The sequence below is a fragment of the Pleurodeles waltl genome, chromosome 11, assembly GCF_031143425.1.
Source record: "Pleurodeles waltl isolate 20211129_DDA chromosome 11, aPleWal1.hap1.20221129, whole genome shotgun sequence".
Lineage (NCBI taxonomy): Eukaryota > Metazoa > Chordata > Amphibia > Caudata > Salamandridae > Pleurodeles > Pleurodeles waltl.
This window is the reverse complement of record NC_090450.1, coordinates 316,830,292-316,850,486: the sequence shown is the minus strand read 5'-3', so window position 1 is coordinate 316,850,486 and position 20,195 is coordinate 316,830,292. Positions and strand designations below refer to the sequence as shown.

The 20,195-nt window shown below is 51.0% G+C and overlaps 1 protein-coding gene across 2 annotated transcripts in view; it reads right to left on the bottom strand.

The window, feature by feature from the left end:
- The window catches only part of LOC138265662 (kyphoscoliosis peptidase-like), a 361,876-nt gene that overhangs the window by 264,703 nt on the left and 76,978 nt on the right, over positions 1 to 20,195 (bottom strand). The window lies entirely within an intron of this gene.

The following is a 20,195-nucleotide window of genomic DNA, read 5'->3' as shown; positions in this document are numbered from 1 at the left end:
TGGTATACACTGCCGCGGACGTGACCACCATTTTCTACCTGATCACTTACTTGCTACCTGACCTTCAACAGGAGAGGACCTACACTGCATGTCCTGCTGTGACCTGTGTCTGGAACCTACCATGGCTCATGTGACTGGGGAAAGGGCCCCTGCCTTCACCTCAGCAGAGTTGAAGCGACTGGTGGATGGGGTCCTACCCTAGTACAGACTGCTGTATGGGCTTCCAGACCAACAGGTGAGTACACTGTGAGCATGATGCATGTGGCATGAATGCATGGAATGGTGTGTGTGAAGGCTTCGTGTAGGGGGGGTGGGCGGATGTGCCCTGGGCGGCATGCAGCTTGTGTACTTGGCCCTGTGTGTGCAAATTGTGATGTGAAGGGGTATAGTGGGCCATAAGTGTCACAGGCAGGACGGTCTAACTGATACCATTTCCTGTGTGTATTTCTCTGCAGGTCAGTGCCCATCAAAAGAAGGGTATATGGGGTGCCATCGCCAAGGACGTGCGGACCCTGGGGGTCTACGGAAGGTGGAGCACCCACTGTCGGGAACGGTGGGAGGACCTGAGACGCTGGCCACGGAAGACGGTGGAGGCCCAGCTGGGGATGGCCTCCCAACGAGGAAGGGGTGTCCGTCGAACCCTGACCCGGTGATGGCCCGCATACTGGCGGTGGCCTATCCGGAGCTGGATGGGCGCTTCAGGGCATCACAGCAGCCACATGGGGGTGAGTACAGTGCCCATCATCACTACTTACGCATGGTAGGGGGGTATCCGGGTGGGGGATGTGTCAGTGGATACCCCTAGCCCAGGCCCGACATTGTAGAGTAGGTCCCAGGTTGGGCAGGGTTCTGAAGTGATAATCCTGCTACCTAGCTTGTAGGAATCCACAACTGGTCAGGGCTGTCTGGGTCCAAGGTGTGCTGCATTTGGTGGCATGTGCCTCTCCCCATGCCTTGGTGGCTAGCATTATCACAGGTAGTGCATTACATAGTGTGTAGAGCTGTTCCCTGTGTGTGAGGGTGGTGTGTACGCCAACGGTGGTGTTGGTGCAGCCATTGACAAAGTGTATCCTTTGTCTCCCCCCCTTTTAGGGTCGAGCCTGCGTTGCATGCGCTCGCGCATGCGTATCGCAGCGAGACGCTTTAGTGTTTAGAAAAGGGCTCGGAGCCCTGTCGATGTCACGTCAGTGTCTTCCATTGGATCGTGGGCTTGCCTGTTAGAATCTGCTTGCTTTCATTAGTCGAAGGCATGCATACGTCATGCCTTTTCCGGTGGTGAGCCCTCCTCGAGCGCAGCGACCAAGTACTGAAAACATGCGCGGCTCGCTGTTTCCCATCTGGGTCGTGGACTACTTTTGCTCTAATTTACTAGCGCGATTTCGCTTGGCAGAAGTCGAGCGCTTTACATAGTTAATTGCACTTTTTCGGGTTACGTACATAAGTGCACTTTTGCCGATAGGTGAAAAGTCGGGTTAGGAGTTTACAACGCTATCAGCTCTAACATGAGCAAACGCGAGACCAGTTGCATTGTAAATGCTTGTTTGTTTTGTCGCCCTGTCCTTATGTGCATTAGCATCATCTGGCAGAGGAGCAGAGGCACCGGCCATGGAGGGAGCTGCATCCCACAGTTCCAAGAGTCCAATGACGCTGAGGGCACCAGTGGGACGGAGGGCAAGGGGAGCATCACGGCGGAGATTGGAGGGGACAGTCTGACACAGATACCTCCTCCGATGGAAGCTCTCTGGTACATCCCAGCAGCCCCTCATCGAGTTTCTCGTGCCTGCCACCCAGGAGGGTGGGTATCTCCTTTGCCCCAGGCACCTCAGGCCCTGCCCCAGTTAGCTCTGCTGCCCTGAGTGAGGAGGCTATTGACCTCCTGAGATCCATGTCTGTTGGGCAGTCAACCATTGTGAAGGCCATCCAGGGGCTGGAAGCCCAAATGCAACAGACAAATGCATTTCTGGAGGGCATTCACACTTGCTTGGCAGCCCAACAGAGATCAAGCCAGGCTCTGGCCTCCTCTCTGATGGTAGCCATTGTCACCCACCAACCCCAGCCTCCCCAGGACCAAGAGCACAGGGCATGATGTCCCTTCCAGAACCAGTGGGCAAGTCACCAACTTGAGAGACTGTGGCCTTGCACTCCCCAGGACCAAACACAGGGCATGTTGCCCCCTCCAGAGCATGTGGGCAAGTCACCCAGTTGAGAGACTGGTCTTGCACTCCCCAGGACCAAGCACAGGGCATATTGCCCCCTCCAGAACCAGTGGTTTTGTTTCATCTGCCAGCTGAGGTGCCCCCATCCCCCTTCTCCGTGAGGTGCCTGGCTATTTTCCAACTGATGACCCTGCAGTGTTCTCTCCATGTTGGTGCAGGTGACAAGTGGGGCCTTGGACTTTGGCCGGTGGCCTACGCACAAAGAGGACTGGGCAGTGTCCCTTGAACTGTACATATGTATATACCATGAGATTGACTTTTCGTATTTCTACTGCGTTGTTATTATTTCAGTCACCTTATCACATTCCTGTAGTCCTTGCATTATTCCTCAGGGGTATGGGGTAAATATGTTTTATTACTGCAGCTGATTGTGTGTATGGTGTTGGGGGTAGGAGGTATGTGTTGCGTGTGTGTTGTGTGTGTTACTCTTGTTTTCCTCACCCCTCCCTTGTATGTTAGGCGGCTGTACTCACTGTGGTCGTCTTCGCCGGTGTTGGTGTCGTGGTGGAGCAGGACGTAGAATATCCTAGGGAATATTTGAAGTACATGCTCCATGACGGTGTGGTTCTTCCCTGTGTCTCCAGAGGTGAGTCGTTTCCCTTCTGTGATGTGCTTCCGCCAGGCTTTTGATGTCGTTGGTACCGCCCCGGAAAAGGTGGCGGATTGATATGTCTTAATGTGGTGGGCGGAACATTGTCTTCAGCCTGGCTGTAGGCAGCTACCTCCGTGGTGGCTGTTGTATCCGCCCTGGTGGTCGGTGTGGTAAAGTGGCTGTCTATCAGAGTTGTCACCACCATGGTCATAATTTGGCGGTAGTTACCACCAGCCTGTTGGCGGTATTACCGCCATTTTATCACCGACTACCAGGGTTGTAATGAGGGCATATGTGCCATACTTACAAGGTAATGACAGGCCATGCAGGGTGGCTTCATGTGGTCTTGGAAATATGGCCTTGCTGTGGGAGTCACATGACCCTCACAAAAAGTGAGGTTTTGCCGGGACTGTGGTGCTTGTGAAGAAGCACCTAAGTGTAGCAAGGAGAGATGTAAACATTCCACACACAGTAATCCATTGGAAGGGCTCACTCATGTTGTGTAATGCACCATACTCTTTGGTGGATACATCATCATTCCTATCCCCTGCCCTCTTCACAGATGTGACAAGGTGTGTTAGAACGAAGGGATGTCTGCACAGTATCAACATGCCAGTTCCCAATCCATCTTCAGAATGTTCTGGTCACAATAGTCTCCAAAATGTATCAAAACAGGATTACACTTTAGACAGCAATAGCTATTTACATCACAAGATACCTGTGCAGATGAGATGTAAGGCATGCATGCACCCACCCATCAAATGGATGTGCTGTGTGCTAGTGTGCGGCAAGGTGACATTAATATTTGACACGTAGGCACAGACACTAAGCTGTGTAGTGGGACACATGTCATTACATTGGGAGTATGTAAAGAGCCATGGCATGGTGTCCCATGGACATACAGGAGTTCATATAGGAGATGTTTCACACATCTCTGTGTGATGTGAGTGAGCTATCCACTCTTACATCTACTACCTGGCACATGTTCAGTCTAGGTAGCAATGTGTCCAGATATGTGTCCTTACCAAATCAGTCACGCTATGTTGTGACACAATACATGCACTTTGCAGATGTGCTCATCTTACTTTGGCTAATACCAATGGAATCACGGCCATTGCAGGGTGCAGAAGTGACACTAATGATCACTAAGGCATGAAATGTATACATAACCATGAGTGCAAACAGCATTGTTCTTAAGCATACTCATGAATTACCTGGTCATACCTAGATGTGTATAAATAGTGCATTTGCATTGAGAAACATTTGCTAAGCCTTGATGCTTTGGCCGTAGTAAATTAGGAGATGACAGATATTAAGCAGATGTATGCTCACTTTGACCTTTGAGATCATTTTGGGGTATGTGAAGTGCAACATGTGATGTTTAAAGATAGAATTAACATATCATGATTATTGTACCAGTTACTAGTTACCCTTTGTATGACAGTTTTACTTCCTGATTAAACAGACAACATGACCCTAGAACAGAAGAGGCAGCATCTTATCCATGAGGAAAATACCACCACATCTGGCTTGTCAGCAAAGCATATCGGGCAATGGGTAAAAAACATGAGGAGGTGGAGACACCCGGCAGGAGTCTTCCTGCAGGAAACCCCCCTACAGTGGACAGGTCTACCAAAGGCAAAGCAGGTGGAGCAGATCAGGGTGGTTCTGCAGAACCGGTTGCCAGCACATTCATCGGCAACCACACATGACCACACGTACACCAAACACTGCACACAGAACAGATGGGCACCTATGAGCAGGATATGTGGAGGGACATCTCAGACCTTAAATTCAGAGTGGCAAGGCTTGAGTATAAGATGTACAGTGTAATTTGGCTGCTCAATGAGAATAAGCAGGCTGTAGAGAGAAAATCACGCCCCCAATGAGCCACAAGGACACTTTCTGCCCTTCCCCTTGTATATAGTTTTTTTTAATATGCGATGTTTTTACAGCTTAGTTCAAGTTAGTTGTTGTAAAATAGTTTAGGTACAGTAGCTTATAGGTTTTAGAACAGGTGGGTACAATGTTAGGGGTTTACTGTATTTTGCTTTTTTGTGGGTTAGGGTTGATGTGTAGTAATGTTAAAAACATTAATAAAAATATATATATTTGGTTAGGACTATGGGCCTCATTACAACCCTGGCGGTCGGTGTTAAAGCGGTGGTAAGACCGCCAATAGGCCGGTGGTAAAAAAAAATGGAATCACGACCATGGCGGAAACCGCCAACATAGACAGCCACTTTAACACTCCAACCGCCACGGCGGTACAAACAAACACAGCGGCGGTCACCGTCAACAGACAGGCGGAAGACAATGTACCACCCACACTATTATGAGAGGCCAATCCGCCACCTTTTCCGGTGCGGATTCAGCGCGAATAAAAACATGGCGGAATCAGGACTTGGAAGGGAAAACACTCACCTCTACACAACCCACGAGGAACCCGGACGCCATGGAGCCTGAACTCCAAATACTCCCTGCAATAGAATTCCTGCTCCTCTACCAGGAGCACGAACGACGGCGGCGTTGACCAGGGTGAGTACTGCACCTACAACACAGGGAAGGGGGACGGAAAAGAGAGTCACACAAACACACGCAACATGCAACACCCCCACCGCCACCCTCACCCACAACAACATACACACCAATACATGCTACAACATTACATTTACACCCCCCACCCCCCTGGAAGAACGCAAGGACTAAAGGAAATGAGTAAAAACTTTATATACAGTATAAACAATTATGTAAACCAACCAATCAAGTCCGGGTAGTGCACCATTCATAGTCCGTGGACAACTGGGCCCAAAATGCATGGGCGAAGCCCACACTAGATACCAGACTTGAAACGGAGAGAACACTGCTGGGGCATCAGATTGAAATGAAACAGGCACCTCAGGGGGAAGGGAAGGAGGGCACCTCAGCCGGATGAGTGCCTAACGCCAGCTCCACGAGGGGGCTCCATGCCCATTGATGTATCCTGGGGAGTGCAAAGCCACAGTCTCACAAGTCTCTCCAGTAGGTGGGTTGCCCACTGCCTTATCCTGGGGAGTGCAAAGCCACAGTCTCTCAAGTCTCTCCAGCGGGTGGGTTGCCCACTGCTTTATCCTGGGGAGTGCAAAGCCACAGTCTCTCAAGTCTCTCCAGTGGGTGGGTTGCCCACTGCTTTATCCTGGGGAGTGCAAAGCCACAGTCTCTCAAGTCTCTCCAGTGGGTGGGTTGCCCACTGCTTCCTCCTGGGGATTGCAAAGCCACAGTATCACAAGTGGATGCCTTTCTCCACTGGTTCTGGAGGGGGCTTTGTGCCCAGAGTGCTTCATCCTGCCAAGGACTGAGGTAGTGGATGCCTTTCTCCACTGGTTCTGGAGGGGTCTTTGTGCCCAGAGTGCTTCATCCTGCCAAGGACTGAGGTAGTGAATGCCTTTCTCTACTGGTTCTGGAGGGGGCTTTGTGCCCAGAGTGCTTCATCCTGCCAAGGACTGAGGTAGTGGATGTGATTCCCCACTGGTTCTGGAGGGGGCTTTGTGCCCAGAGTGCTTCACCCTGCCAAGGACTGAGGTAGTGGATGCCTTTCTCCACTGGTTCTGGAGGGGGCTTTGTGCCCAGAGTGCTTCATCCTGCCAAGGACTCCGGTAGTGGATGTGACACTCCACTGACGGTGGTGCAACATGCAAGCTGCCCTTGCTCCTGGCCACCAGCCTCGTCTGACTGACCGCTGGTGATGGGAGCCATGTTTGCGGTGGTGCCACTGGCTCAGGATGTTGCGGGGCCGCTGGCGGTGCTTGCGGCGGTGTCAGTAGCGGCGGTGCTGGTGGCGAGCTCACTGACAGCAGTGTTGGCGGCGGTGTCAGTAGGGGCGGTGCTGGTGGCGGGCTCACTGACTGCGGTGCTGGCGGCGGTGTCAGTAGCGGTGGTGCTGGGTGCAGGCTCACTGACGGTGGTGCTGGTGAAGGGCTCAGTTTCTGGGGTGCTGTCAGTAGCGGCGGTACAGGTGGTGGTGCCGGTGGCGGTCTTGTCCGCCGTGCAGGTTGGCGTCGACGTGGACCTGCCTTTGATTTTCAGGCCCTTCCCCACCGTGGAATGTGGCGCAACTGTCTTGCCACTTTCAATTTTTGTCTTGACTGAGCCCTGGTAGCAGGTGTTTTGGCCTTCTCCCTCCAGGATGTGGGCAACTTTTTCTGTTTTTGAGGTGGCAGAATGTCCTTGCCCTCGCTCCTTGGGACACTGGCAGCCCTGTTGCTTGGCGCACTCCAAAATCCCGTTATTGCTGGCACCACTGTGCTCTGTGATGTGGTGGCTGAGGTGCTGGGTTGGGACCTGGAAAGGCGGGCCCTAGGGGACGGACGGGGGGGAGGTGTAGGGAAGAGGTCAACATTTGATAGGAAAAGTTTTTAGACACACTGAGATGGGTGGATGGAAGGGTATGGGAGTGGAGGAAGAGGTAGTGGTTGTAGGAGGTGTTTGTTTGGTGACTTTGGGTGAAGGTGCATGGGCTGGAGGCTGTTGAGAGTTGGATGGCTGTTTGGTGGGTGTGTGGCTGCATTTGTGTACTTTGGGAGGAGGGCTCACAGACACACTGGGAGAGGACACAGGGGATGTATGAATGGTAGTGGGGGTGGTGATTGCATGTGAGCGGTGTGTGGTGATGGGCGTGCTGGTGATGGAGGTAGTGGCTGAGGATGTAGTGTATGCAGGTGTTAGTGGAGATGAGACTGGGAGGGAGGAGGGAAACGTGGAGGAGGGGGACACAGTGGAGGCAGTGGATGTTGGTATGTGTGCATGGGTATGATGCTTGTGTGAGTGCCTGTGGGATGTGTGGTGCTTGTGTTTGCCTGAGCCACCCTTGTGTGTTGAGGTGTGTGCCTGCTGGTTTGATGGTGCGCTTGGGATAGGCTGAGGTACAGGGGATTGGGTCTGGGTGGAGGAAGTTGGAGGGGTGAGGCTGGATGCAGGGACAATGGCTACCATCAGTGCTGACGCCAGAGCCTGAAATGCTCTCTGTTGGGCTGCCCGGCCAGAATGAATGCCCTCCAGGTATGCATTTGTTTGATGCAACTGCCTCTCTCCACCCTGGAAGGCATTCAGAATGGTATGGTAGACTGCCCAACAGTGAGGGATCTCAGGAGGTCAATGGCCTCCTCACTGAGGGCAGCAGGGCTGACTGGGACAGGGCCTGAGGTGCCTGGGGCGAAGGAGATGCCCACTCTCCTTGGTGAGCGGCCAAAGGATACATGCTGAGGGGCTGCAGGGAGGGCGGTGCTGGTCAGGGGGGTGGCGGCTGTACCTGTTGATGCGGTGGGCACAGAGGGGCCGGCCACCGCAAGGGAGCTCCCATCACAGGGGGAGTCGGTGTCGCTGGTCTTTGCTCCTGTCCCCGCCGTGGAGCTCCCCTCGCCCTCCGTCCCACTGGTGATTTCACATGTGGGATGCAGCTCCCTCCTGCTCCGGTGGCACTGCTCCTCCGTGTGATGATGCTAATGCACACAAGAACAGGGAGACCACAAAAAGGGGTGGAAAGAAAGAAGAAAGACATGTTCAGTGCATGCAATACCGCTACCGTTGGCGGACACTACAGACACAGCAGCCCTCTGCACTACACCATGCACTTAGAGTTCCCTAATTAATCACAGGGACATGGGGTACAAGGCCTATGCTCAATTGCTGCACACATGGAGGTCACAGGAGCCTGACTAGGTGTAGATGGCTCTTACCACTGGCGGGGTTGGGTTGCCACATAGCCTGCCTCACAAAGGGTCCTTGCCTACAAAGCTCGCCCTGGCCTAGGGGAACCCACTGCCCACCTCCCCCAACCAGACATCTCCTAATGCGCGCAGAGTCAGCTGAATGAGAGTGTACTCACCCCCTTGTGGCTGCTGTGATGCCCTCAAGCGCCCATCCAACTCCGGATACGCCACCGCCAGGATCCAGAACATCAGGGGGGTCATGGTGCGACGGGCACCTCTCCCACATTGGGAGGCCATCCCCAGCTGTGCCTCTGCCGCCTTCTTGCTCCAGCAGCGAATGTCCTCCCATCTTTTCCTAGGTGCTCCATCTGTGGTGGCCCCCAAATATCCTTCTTCTGGTGGGCGCTGACCTAGAGGAATAGTATAGGGGAAAAGGATAATCTTTAACCGTTAGTGACCGTCACAGTCATTGGCCCACGTTCCCACCCTTGCCCTGATGCACATACACTCACCGTCCACTCATGCAGACCTCATTCCCCCCCATATCTTCCATCCACACCACTCCAAACAGGCATTGCACATACAGCATGCTCACGGTGTACTCACCTGTTTGTCTGGAGGACCGTAGAGTAGCGTGTACTGGGGGAGGACCCCATCCACTAACTTTTCCAACTCCTCCGAAGTGAAGGCAGGGGGCCTTTCCCCAGATACATGAGCCATCGTCGCTTCCAGACTCAGGTCTCAGCAGCACTTGCAGTGTAGGTCCTCTCCTGTTGAAGGTCAGGTATCAAGTGAGTGAACAGAGTGAAAATGGCGGTCACGACCGTGGTGGTGCATACCGTCACCGCCGGCGTACATCGTCATTGGCTCCTGGGACCCATAGGGCCCAATGTTAACCAATGTCGGATTGCGCCGCGTTCTTCGACTGCCTACCGCGACAGTGTACAACGCCAGCGCAGTTACCTCATATCCCCTTGTCCCACATTACAGGTCAGGCAGCCGCCATTTCAGGGGGCCACATGGCATTATTTTTCAATGCGTCACATATCTAGGGATGCATACACACAGAGACAGGCACATAGCGGATTGACAAATGTGTGCAATACATTTTTTTTTTACTACCTCATTGTTGGCTGACTCTGTGCTCGCTGTTCTCGTCCATAGGGCACATCCCCTGGGGCAGGTGAGGAGATGGCGGCATCCTCCGGTGTACAGACCGCTGGTGGACCTGTCGACAATGGAAGAGAGACTTGTAATAGTCACCTGCAGACTTGATCGTGCCACAATCCAGGAACTGTGTGCCCAGTTGGAGGAAAAGGCCTGATGTCAGCTATCCGCCATCCCACAGGAATCCCCCCTCTAGTGCAGGTCCTGTCAGTACTCTATTTCCTGGCAAGTGGGTCTTTTCAAACTGCAGTGGTCATAGCATCAGGGATGTCCCAGCCTCTGTTCTCAAACGTGTTGTCCAGAGTGTTGTCTGCCCTGCTGAAACACATGCGCAGCTACACCGTTTTCCCTCAGGTGGAGGATTTGCCTACAGTGAAAGGTGACTTCTATGCCCTGGGACATATCCCTAACATCATAGGTGCCATTGATGGGACACATGTGGCCTTGGTACCCCTTCCCCGCAGGAGTGAACAGAAACCGGAAGAGCTACCATTCAATGAATGTGCAGATGGTGTGTTTGGCCGACCAGTACATCTCCCATGTGAACGCCAAGTTTCCTGTCTCAGTGCATGAGGCTTACATTCTGAGGAATAGCAGAATCCCTTATGTGATGGGGCAACTCCAGAGGCACCGTGTGTGGCTAATAGGTGAGGACAAGGAACCTATACCCTGTGAATAGTTGTCTGGGTCTGGGGTTTTCCCTAAGGGTTAGTGTGTGTCTAACAGTTGTCCCTTGACATTTGCGGGTGACTCTGGGTACCCCAACCTGTCATGGCTACTGACCCCAGTGAGAAACCCCAGGACAAGGGCAGAGAAACGCTACAATGAGGCACATGGGCGAACTAGGAGGATTATAGAAAGAACCTTCGGCCTCCTGAAGGCCATGTTCCGGTGCCTCCATATGACAGGTGGTTCTCTGTACTACTCACCAAAGAAGGTGTGCCAGATCATCGTGGCCTGCTGTATGCTGCACAATTTGGCTTTGCAACGACAGGTGCCTTTTCTGCAGGAGGATGGTCCTGAAGGAGGTGTTGTGGCAGCTGTGGAGCCTGTGGACAGTGAAGAAGAGGAGGCAGAAGAAGAGGACATAGACAATGGAAACACCGTGATCCATCAATACTTCCAGTGAGACACAGGTAAGAAGACATCACTGCCTCCTACATCTGATACACTTGTTCTACCTCTCTTCTATCTGTCACTTTAACCCAGTGTATGGACCCTGATTTGTCACTTTCCCTTTCGATTTCACAGATGTGGGTCCCACTGTGTGACCTCTGCTATGTTTCCTCATGGAATAGAGCTGTGTGACATAGGTATGTTGGCAATATAAATGGACACTGCTATTTCCCTCATTTATTGCAAATACACATTTGTGAGAGCACAGACTGACTCCAGATTGTTTTGTGATTCAAGGGTGTTTATTTAAGTGCAAAATAGTGGAGGGGGTTGTAAAATGGTCAGGGGTGATGGTGGAGGAATGTCCATGGCAGAGTCCAGTTATTTGTCTCACAGGTGCATTGTACAAAAGGGCATAGGAAGTGGAGCTAGGGAAGTTTAAGGATGGACAGGGTGAAGACGTGGGACAGAAGGATGACATTCAGGGTGGTCTCATTTCTTGGTGCGGGTCTTGGCATTGTTCTCTGTCTTTGTCCTGGATCTCAGGGACTGTTTGTGGGTGGTTCTCCATCTGCAGGGGGTGGGGTGCTGGTGTTGTGGTCCTGTGGCGGTGCCTCCTGTCCACTAGCGCCGGCGGACTTGGTGGGCAGTTCATTGTCCAGGCTAGTGTCAGGGGCCCCTTGTTGTGCCACAGTGTCCCTCCTGGTGTTCACAAGGTCCTTCAGCACCACTACAATGGTGACCAGGGTGGTGTTGATGAAATTGAGTTCCTCCCTGATCCCCAAATACTGTTCCTCCTGCAGCCGCTGGGTCTCCTGAAACTTGGCCAGTACCGTTGCCATCGTCTCCTGGGAATTATGGTACGCTCCCATGATGTTGGAGAGGGCCTCGTGGAGAGTGGGTCCCCTGGGCCTGTCCTCCCCCTGTCACACAACAGTCCTCCCAGTTCCCCAGTTTTCCTGTTCCTCTGTCCCCTGAACCGTGTGCCCACTGCCACTGCCCCCAGGTCCCTGCTTTTCTTGGGTTTGTGGGTTTGCCTGGGTTCCCTGTAGTGGTGGACACACTGCTGCTTGACGTGTCCTTGGGACAGAGGTATGGGCCCGCTGGGTGGGTGCTGTGCTGGTGTTTCCTAAGGGGGGAGGCTCTGTGGTGGCCTGTGCCAGTGTGTGGGGAACTGACTCTCCTGAGGTCCCAGATGGGACGGGCTGGGCATCTAGATCCAGTTGGACAGAGCTGCTGTCAACACTATGGGCCTCTTCTGTGGGGGGAGTGGACATGTCTGGAACCTCCTATCCGGTGACGTTGGATAGGGGTCCTACAGGGGTGTAAAGGCATGATTATTGCATCTGTGTGTGCCATCATGTGCAATGGGTGGGTGACCCTGTACCCCAGTGCTTACATTCTTGTGTAGGACCTTGTGTGATAATTGTTTTGGGGTCTGTGTGGGTATCTGTAGTGGACATGCTTTGGTGATGGGTGTCCATGCTTTGTTGTTGCATGCAGGGCTAGGTGTTGGGATGGGTGGTTTGTGATAGTGGGACACATGTGAGATGTTGGAGTGATGGGGGTGAGGGTGAGGGTGGGGGTATGTGATAGCATGCAGGTAGGGTGGGGGACATGGTAGTAAAGATTTGACTCACCAGAGTCCATTCTTCCTGCTACTCCTGCGAGGCCCTCAGGATGCAGTATAGCCAAGACCTGCTCCTCTCATGTTGTTAGTTGTGGGTGAAGAGGTGGGGGTCCGCCGCCAGTCCTCTGAACTGCAATCTGGTGTCCTGAGACCACGGAACGCACCTTCCTCCATAGGTCGTTCCACCTCTTCCTGATGTCATCCCTAGTTCTTGGATGCTGTCCCACTGCGTTGACCCTGTCTACGATTCTGTGCCATAGCTCCATCTTCCTAGCTATGGAGGTGTGCTGCACCTGTGATCCGAATAGCTGTGGCTCTACCCTGATTATTTCCTCCACCATGACCCTGAGCTCCTCCTCAGAGAACCTGGGGTGTCTTTGCGGTGCCATGGGGTGGTGTGGGTGATGTGTGAGGTGGTGAATGTTGTGATGTGTGAGGGGATATGTTTGTGTGTGTTGTGTGAGGTGCATGAATATTGTGTGAGTGATGGTGTTGTGTGTCTGTGGATGCTGGTTTGTTGATGGTGGTGTCTCTCTCTGGCCTTCTATCGCAATTCTGGTCGTAAGGGTTTGGGGTGATGTGGGTGTGTGTTTTATATTGTATTGGGTGTGTGGGAGTGGTGTGTGTATGTGTATCAGGTGTGTGTAGTTTGAATTGTCCAATGTGGTTGTGTTTTGTAAATGTGTGTGTATTTTGAGCGCGGCGGTATGTACCGCCAATGGAATACCACAGTTGAAAGACCGCCGGGGTGGGTTCGTGGGTCGTGATAGTGTGGGCGTATTCCTGTTGGCGTGACGGTGTTGGTTTTGTTATCGCCAGTTTATCACTGACCTTTGGTGTGGCAGACTTGTGTGGATGCCTAGATTTTGGCAGATTCCGAGCTGTGGGTTGTAATAGCTGTAGCGGAATTCCGCCGCCGCAGCGGTGTGTTGGCAGTCTTCTGCACGGCAGTACGCGGGATTTACCACCAATGTTGTAATGAGGGCCTATATGTGTATGTAGTTGATATATAGATAAAGCTTCTGTTGTCTCTGAATATCTGTTTTAAGGGTGGTGGCACGTTGATGTTTATCATTTTGTGTTATATGTGTACAGTAGGGTAGATTAAGTCAAGGTAGTTTTAGATAGTATTTAGGATAGGGTAGTGTAGATTACATTAGAATAGTAAGGTTTTGTAGGCTAAGTACCTTTAGTCAGAGAAAGTTTTAAGATTTCACTACATATCATTGTTTTCTACATACAAGTCTACAACATGATTTAATTTGTAGGAGTTAGCGTTTATGCTCAGGTAATATTAAGTGTATGCCTTTGGCTTTGATAGCCGTGTTTGGCAACATGTGTGACTAGGTGATCTATCAATTGACAGGAACCTTTGAGGTTGGCCATGGAATCACATGACCTATCTACAAACATCGTTGAGCAGTGTACATTGCAATTTGGAGATGAATGGATACACAGCTCAACACAGGTATTCACATACAGTTGCTCTGTGTGGGTAGGTCATGAAACATGCATTGGAGGGATGTTGTTGTTAAAGCATTCTTCCTAATTCAAGGATTTGTAACTCACACAATGATGCCTGCACTTATGCACTCACATTTGCATTATTTGCTTGTCACAGCAATGTTGTGTGTTGCTACTATCCATGGCTAGACCAGCCACCTGTGATGTGACTCAAATAACCTTTAACATTGACTGCATGATGCCTGTTTCACTTCATGCTTGCAAGCTTGAGTAACTGCTTGCTAGCCAACACACAGATTGTGTTAACCAAATATGTTCGCTCTGTCTGTGTAGCTTTGTCTCTGGCTCCAATCCACACATGTCCCGTTGGCAAGTAGTTGGTGTATTCGCCTCACACAATGCAGCATGTTCAACTTAGTCCTGACTCAAACATACACACAACACACAGGTTGTACTAAGTGCTTTCATTTACATGTGACAATTCTCCCCATACCATCAACACTGAGTCAGACCCACAATATTGAACTCCATGCCTGTGTATGTTCTACTGGCACCAAGTTCTGCAACATCTCCCTTCGGAGGGGCCAACTCCTCGCAGTCTGCCCACTTCAATACTTCAGCGCTCCACGGTTGAAGGGCTGATCCTTCCAGGTGATTGCAGCTAGGTAACGACCGAAAGTTTATGCCAGGTCAATAAATGTAGATGATATTGCTTTTGCTTTGGCCCCAGAGAAAAGGCTAAGCAAGCAATAGGCTGGCATTTTGAGAATGTAATAGCCCGTAGCCCTAGCAATGTATCTAACATTCGTTTCCCAGTACTTGAAGATGCTTGTGCCCCTGGGAACATCAAATTTATTGGCTGAGGCGTAAGGTGCACACTGTGAAGGAAATAATATTGGCTGACCTTAAACCTAGCATTCCTTAACATGCAGGTTTTTTTTCTCCAAAATAGTGTTCCAATCCCAGACTGAAATTGGAAGATTGCTATCAGTCACCCACCTGCCTCGGAGGGACCCAATTTATATTTGGATTGTCAGAGAAGCACTTAATACACTAAGGGAATGGCTTTAATTGTAACAGATGTGATGCACATGATCTGTAGGATGCCTGGGTTGGGGGGGGGCTGTCTGCCCCCACACACCAACATGCCTGTACCCTAGCCCTTGTATCCCCATAGGTTACAAATGTTGGGGGAGATTCAAATGCATCGAGTAGAGTCTGGAGTGGTCTAATCATCTTGTTCTCGAAGAAGTCTTTGAGGGTTGCGAGACCAGCCGCTTCCCAATCCTGCAGTCCTCTCCAATTCCATTTAGAGTTTATGACAGATACAGCGGATAACAGAAGGTCCCTACTATAGGTGCATTTAACATGTGCTCTCTATAACGCTCTAAACTAGACACACTTCAGCATGTGAATCAGAATATGGGACACAGCGCCCTGTGTTTTACATGACTAGTTGAGAATTATCTGCAACCATGTGGCATGTGTAGGCAGGCCTGCATTGTCCTCATGAAGGAACCCTTAAAGTGGTACTTTCCATTTCATCACCAAATCAATTGTGCAGCCAAATGATATAGCCCACAATCGTGGACCACCAGACCATCCTCTGGTGTAGGGAGTCAAAAATTGGTCAGGGATTTTCTATGGCACCGCATGCCACAAAGTAGGAACAATAACAAGTTGTTTATTTCCCGAAATATATGATGGGCACCCAGACCGGGTAGGAGAGAAAAAATACAAAAGTCAGGACAGCATCACCATCTTGACCAGTGCGGCACGACCCATAACTGATAGTAGAGTGAAGCAATCATCACTCATAGATTAACTTTTAAAGATTGAGTTTCCAAACAATATAGCCGCACTCCTAAATAGCGGAAACTGTGTGAGGTACCCAATGTTAGCTTTCCGCTATGTCTAGTGGTTCTGTTTTACTGTCAGACTCATGAATGGGGTATACATGTGATTTGGTCCAAATTTACCACCAGCCTTAACATAGCGTCGACCTCTGTGAGCACTTCTATTGCACCATCCATATACAAGGGCTCTCCCTGAAAATAGAGCAGGATGTCATCTGCATGCATATAAAGAGCCTCATTTACGATGCCCTAGCGCCACTGGAGTGTCACTTTTTGGATGCTCCGGTGGCGCTGTGCAGTGCACCATACCTACAAAATGGAATTAAGAACATTTTCCTGGCTTATCGCGGCCTTGTAGATATGGGCCGCCCAAAGCAGTTTATATCGGCTAAGGGGCGTGCAATGGGTGTTGCTGTGGATGTACCTACACAACACATATTGCTTTTGACACTGCCTCAGATTTATGAGAAAATGTAAACCTGAGGCAACATCAAAAATGTACGCCTTCCCAGGGGAGGCATGAGAGTGGCACAACCAGGAGGAATACTTTAATTTCTACTCATTCTTTGCTCTTTCTAGGTGTGCTGCATCCTGCAGCACACACAGAAGGAGCAAATTGTAATTAAAGATTACTTTTGTGCAGGAAGGTGCCCCTTCCTGCACAAAAATAATCTTCCCCGCTATGCAGCCATCCTTACACCATGGCGCAAGGGTGGCTGCGTTGGTGCTAGGCAGCTAATTTAGCGCTGGTGCAGGGGGAAACACAGGGATGCACCGTATTCTTTCAAATATGGTGCATCCATGCGTTTTGGAAATGATGCAGCTCAGCACAGCCAGATTGCTTGCAGCACCGCGCTGCGCCATTTCCTTGTAGATGAGGCAGAAAGTGCTCTAGTATCTCTCATGAGACTCCGTAATGAGGTGCCCTGCCAGAGTGAGAGGGCAAGTGGTTCAACCGCCAAGGCAAAAACACCAGGGATAAGTGGCATCCCTTTCTGTTGCTATCTCCTGCCCTACTCTTGCTGTGTAAGCATTGATGACATACGTATGCAATGCCAGGAGCTCAGGTCCAGGAGTGGCTTTGTGGAGTTGGGCATAGTAGTCCCGAAATTCTACATTGAAGTTTGCGTGGGTATAGACCCAAGTCCTATTGGCGCTAACAAGAGACAACATTTTCTAGTGGCCGTTGGAAGGATCAGCAAGCCAAGCTAAAATTGGCCCAACTTATCTTGTATGCTGTGGCCTTTTGTGAGATAATGGTGCTAATCAAATCCTCTCAACTTTCCAGGAGTTCCAACAGCTTCTTCTTTGCCTCCAGTACCTGCTGACCGTCGGCAGGGTTACAAGGGCTCCCTCTCTCCAATTAGTCAAGCAGGTATTCCTGGACAGAGATTTTTGTCAGCAGTGGCACCTGAATCCCTTTCGTGGCCGCCAAGCAATGGCTTCTGAGCACCACCTAAATGCATTACACTACATTAGGGGCGAGGAGGTGGTCCGGTTGTTCTCTGAAAAATAGTCTTGGATAATGGATTCCAATGACTCGTGGAACACAGGGTCTTTGAGAATTTCTGTACACAGCCACTGCCACATACAATATGGATTTTAAATGAGATAATATCTCTGCATCTGCTTTTGTTTCTTAAGAAGAATGTGATACTCACAGGTGCCACTTTGTGTGTGGTTAGCCTAATAGAGAGTGATGTGCTGATGAAGTTTGTGATGATTGGTGCTAGAGCTGGGAAACCACACTAATCGCTTTTGGGTTGCAGACAACTGGCGGTGAAGCAGTTTTCTTGAACGCTGAATGTATCTTTAACATTTCAAATTCTTGGGAGGATCTCAACTTCCAGAGCATAACAGGTTATCAGAGACGGCAAGACATAATCATGAATAACATTCCCAAAAATGGCAAGTCACCATTATTACTAGAAATGCACCAGTCAGGGTTAACATGTTAGCAGGAGGGCCAAGACACTATCATGTATGCACATGCAATAAAACATTCCCTTCCGGCATGTGTCAGGCACGGAACCCACACAATATCATCATCAGCAGGGCTAATCAAATCAGTGTTATTAAACTTGGTACATCACGTATATAATACCTTTTAAGTGAAGGTTGTAGTGCGACTGTGCTGATATTATGAGGCAGACAGGGACACACCCATCCCGATCCTGGAGCTCCTGCTCTTCTAGTAGAGAAATTGTGGTATCCCCCACTTGCAGTAAGAGGGCCTCAGACGAGGTTTCCGTCCCCTCCAGCATCTAACTGATACAGCCAAAATGCCCCCGAAGGTAGGTGACTCCTCTGGTGGTGGGGTAAGGGAGCACCCACTTCCCTTGATGCTGCAGGGAGATCTTTTTGGGTTCCCCGCGTGGGTGGGAGAACACCAGCAGCCACCCACACTAAACACCCCCATGGAACAGCCCAAGTGCTGTACCAGCCTTAGTGCAGGGGGATGGTGGGGAAGCCCTCCTTGGGCTTCCCCAGGCACAAAAAGGAAAAGGGACTGCTGGCCACAGGTGGGCGGTGCAGAGGCTCAGAGGAGCTTGGCTCCTTCTGGTGCTCCGGCGTCATTCACCACGCAAAGAGGCTCCCCTGGCAGAGGGGACAGTTGCAGGTTGTTCACCCGGGCCTGGGCGGTGAAACTGACCCAATCCCAATGGCAGAGTGGGATGCCAGCAAAGTTGGAGGTGCTTCACCTCAGGACACTACAGTACTCCTCCGGGTTGCACTGACGATAACAGCGCCCTTCATGTGCTGAGGAACATGAAGCGAGGAGCGCTCCACTCATGCTCCGAAGCCCCTAAAATGCTGTCCACAGCCAGGGAGGCACAGAGAGCTCTTCAGGCTCTGTTAAGAAGCACAGCAGGGCTGGGGTGGCGGTTGCTCCTGGCAATCCAGCCGAGCCAGAGGGAAGTCCGGGTCAGAGAGCACTGGTAGCAGGGCACGAAAAGAAAAGCAATCCTGATGAGTCCTTTGGGTCACTGAGCAGAGGCCAGGCAGGAGGGCAACAAGCAGAAGGGTAGTCCAGATGAGTCCTTGGTGCAGTCGAGTGGTTATATCTCGGAACAACGAGTGCTTGAACCACCCATGCCTGAACAACGAGGTCGGAACAACGACCTTGTTGTTACCACTAATGCCTTTACCACGAATGCCTTAACAACAATTTTTCGTTGTAATAGAATTCCTGGTAAAGGCATTAGTGAACGGCATGCATGGTTCCAGCATGCGTCCCCCTTGGCCCCCCACCCCCAAAAATTACCGCGACCCCCAATCCCCAAAATTACCGCAACCCAACCCCCCTCGCCTAAAACCTAAAGCACCCCAACGCCCCACCCCACCCCTAAAACCTAAACCCTGACCCCCCTCCCCACCCCTGAACCTTAATCACCCCGAGCCCCCACCCCCAAAAACTAAAAATACTCTGATTCCCCACCCGCCCCTTATACCTAAAGCACCCCAACCCCCCACCCCAAAAACCTGAACCCAAACCCCTAAACTTTAATCACCCCCAGCCACCCACTCCACCCCCAAAAAACAGCCCCAGTCACAGCACAACTTACCTCCTCCTTGACCGCGATGACATCCTTCTTCTGTGCTTTAACCACGTATGTACGTGGTTCAGCACATGCGTGGTTAAGGCCCTGAACAAGGAAGTCGTGGAAAACGAAAGCATTGTTCCTCTTTCGTTTTCCATGACTTTGTTGTTCAGGACTCGTTGTTCCGGATGCTTCCCCAGTCCAGTAGCTCCTCAGACAGAGATTCAGTCGCAGGTCCAAAAGAGCTAAAAAATGTGGGTGAGACCCCCTTCTACTTATAATCATTTTGCACAGCCTCCACAAAAGGGGTAGAAGAGGTTCTAACCAGTCCCAACTGGTTCTAGGAGTGTCCCCTCTCTCCTAAAGCACAGGCTCCAGACATCAGTGGGGGGTAAACAAGCCCTTTGTGTGAGGCCAGGGCACATCCTTTACAAAGCAGGTGTGGCCCCGTCTACCTTTCTCAGTCTAGTCAGACCATTCAATATGCAGATGCACCACTGTGACACCTCCACCCTCCCTGTGTACAGGCTCTCTGAAAGGTATGCACAAAGCCCAGCTGTCACTCTGCCCCAGACGTGGATTGGATTCAAGCTGCAAAAAACCAGAGTCATAAGAACAGAGAAATGCCCAATTTCTAGACGTGGCATTTCTATAATAGTAATAAAAAATCCACTTAGACCAGTAAGCAGCATAGGGATATCTAAGGTCTACCTTAGGGGTGACTTATATATAATAAAAGCGGAGTTCCAGGCCTGGCAAGTCAATTTAGATGCCTGGTCCCTGTGGCAGTAAACTGCGCACGCAGGCCCTAAGGTAAGAGGCCTGAGACAGGTTTGAAAGGCTACTTTTGTGGGTGCAAGCTGCGCTGCAGGCCCACTAGTAGCATTACATTTACAGGCCCTGGGTGTTAGGATACCACTGTACA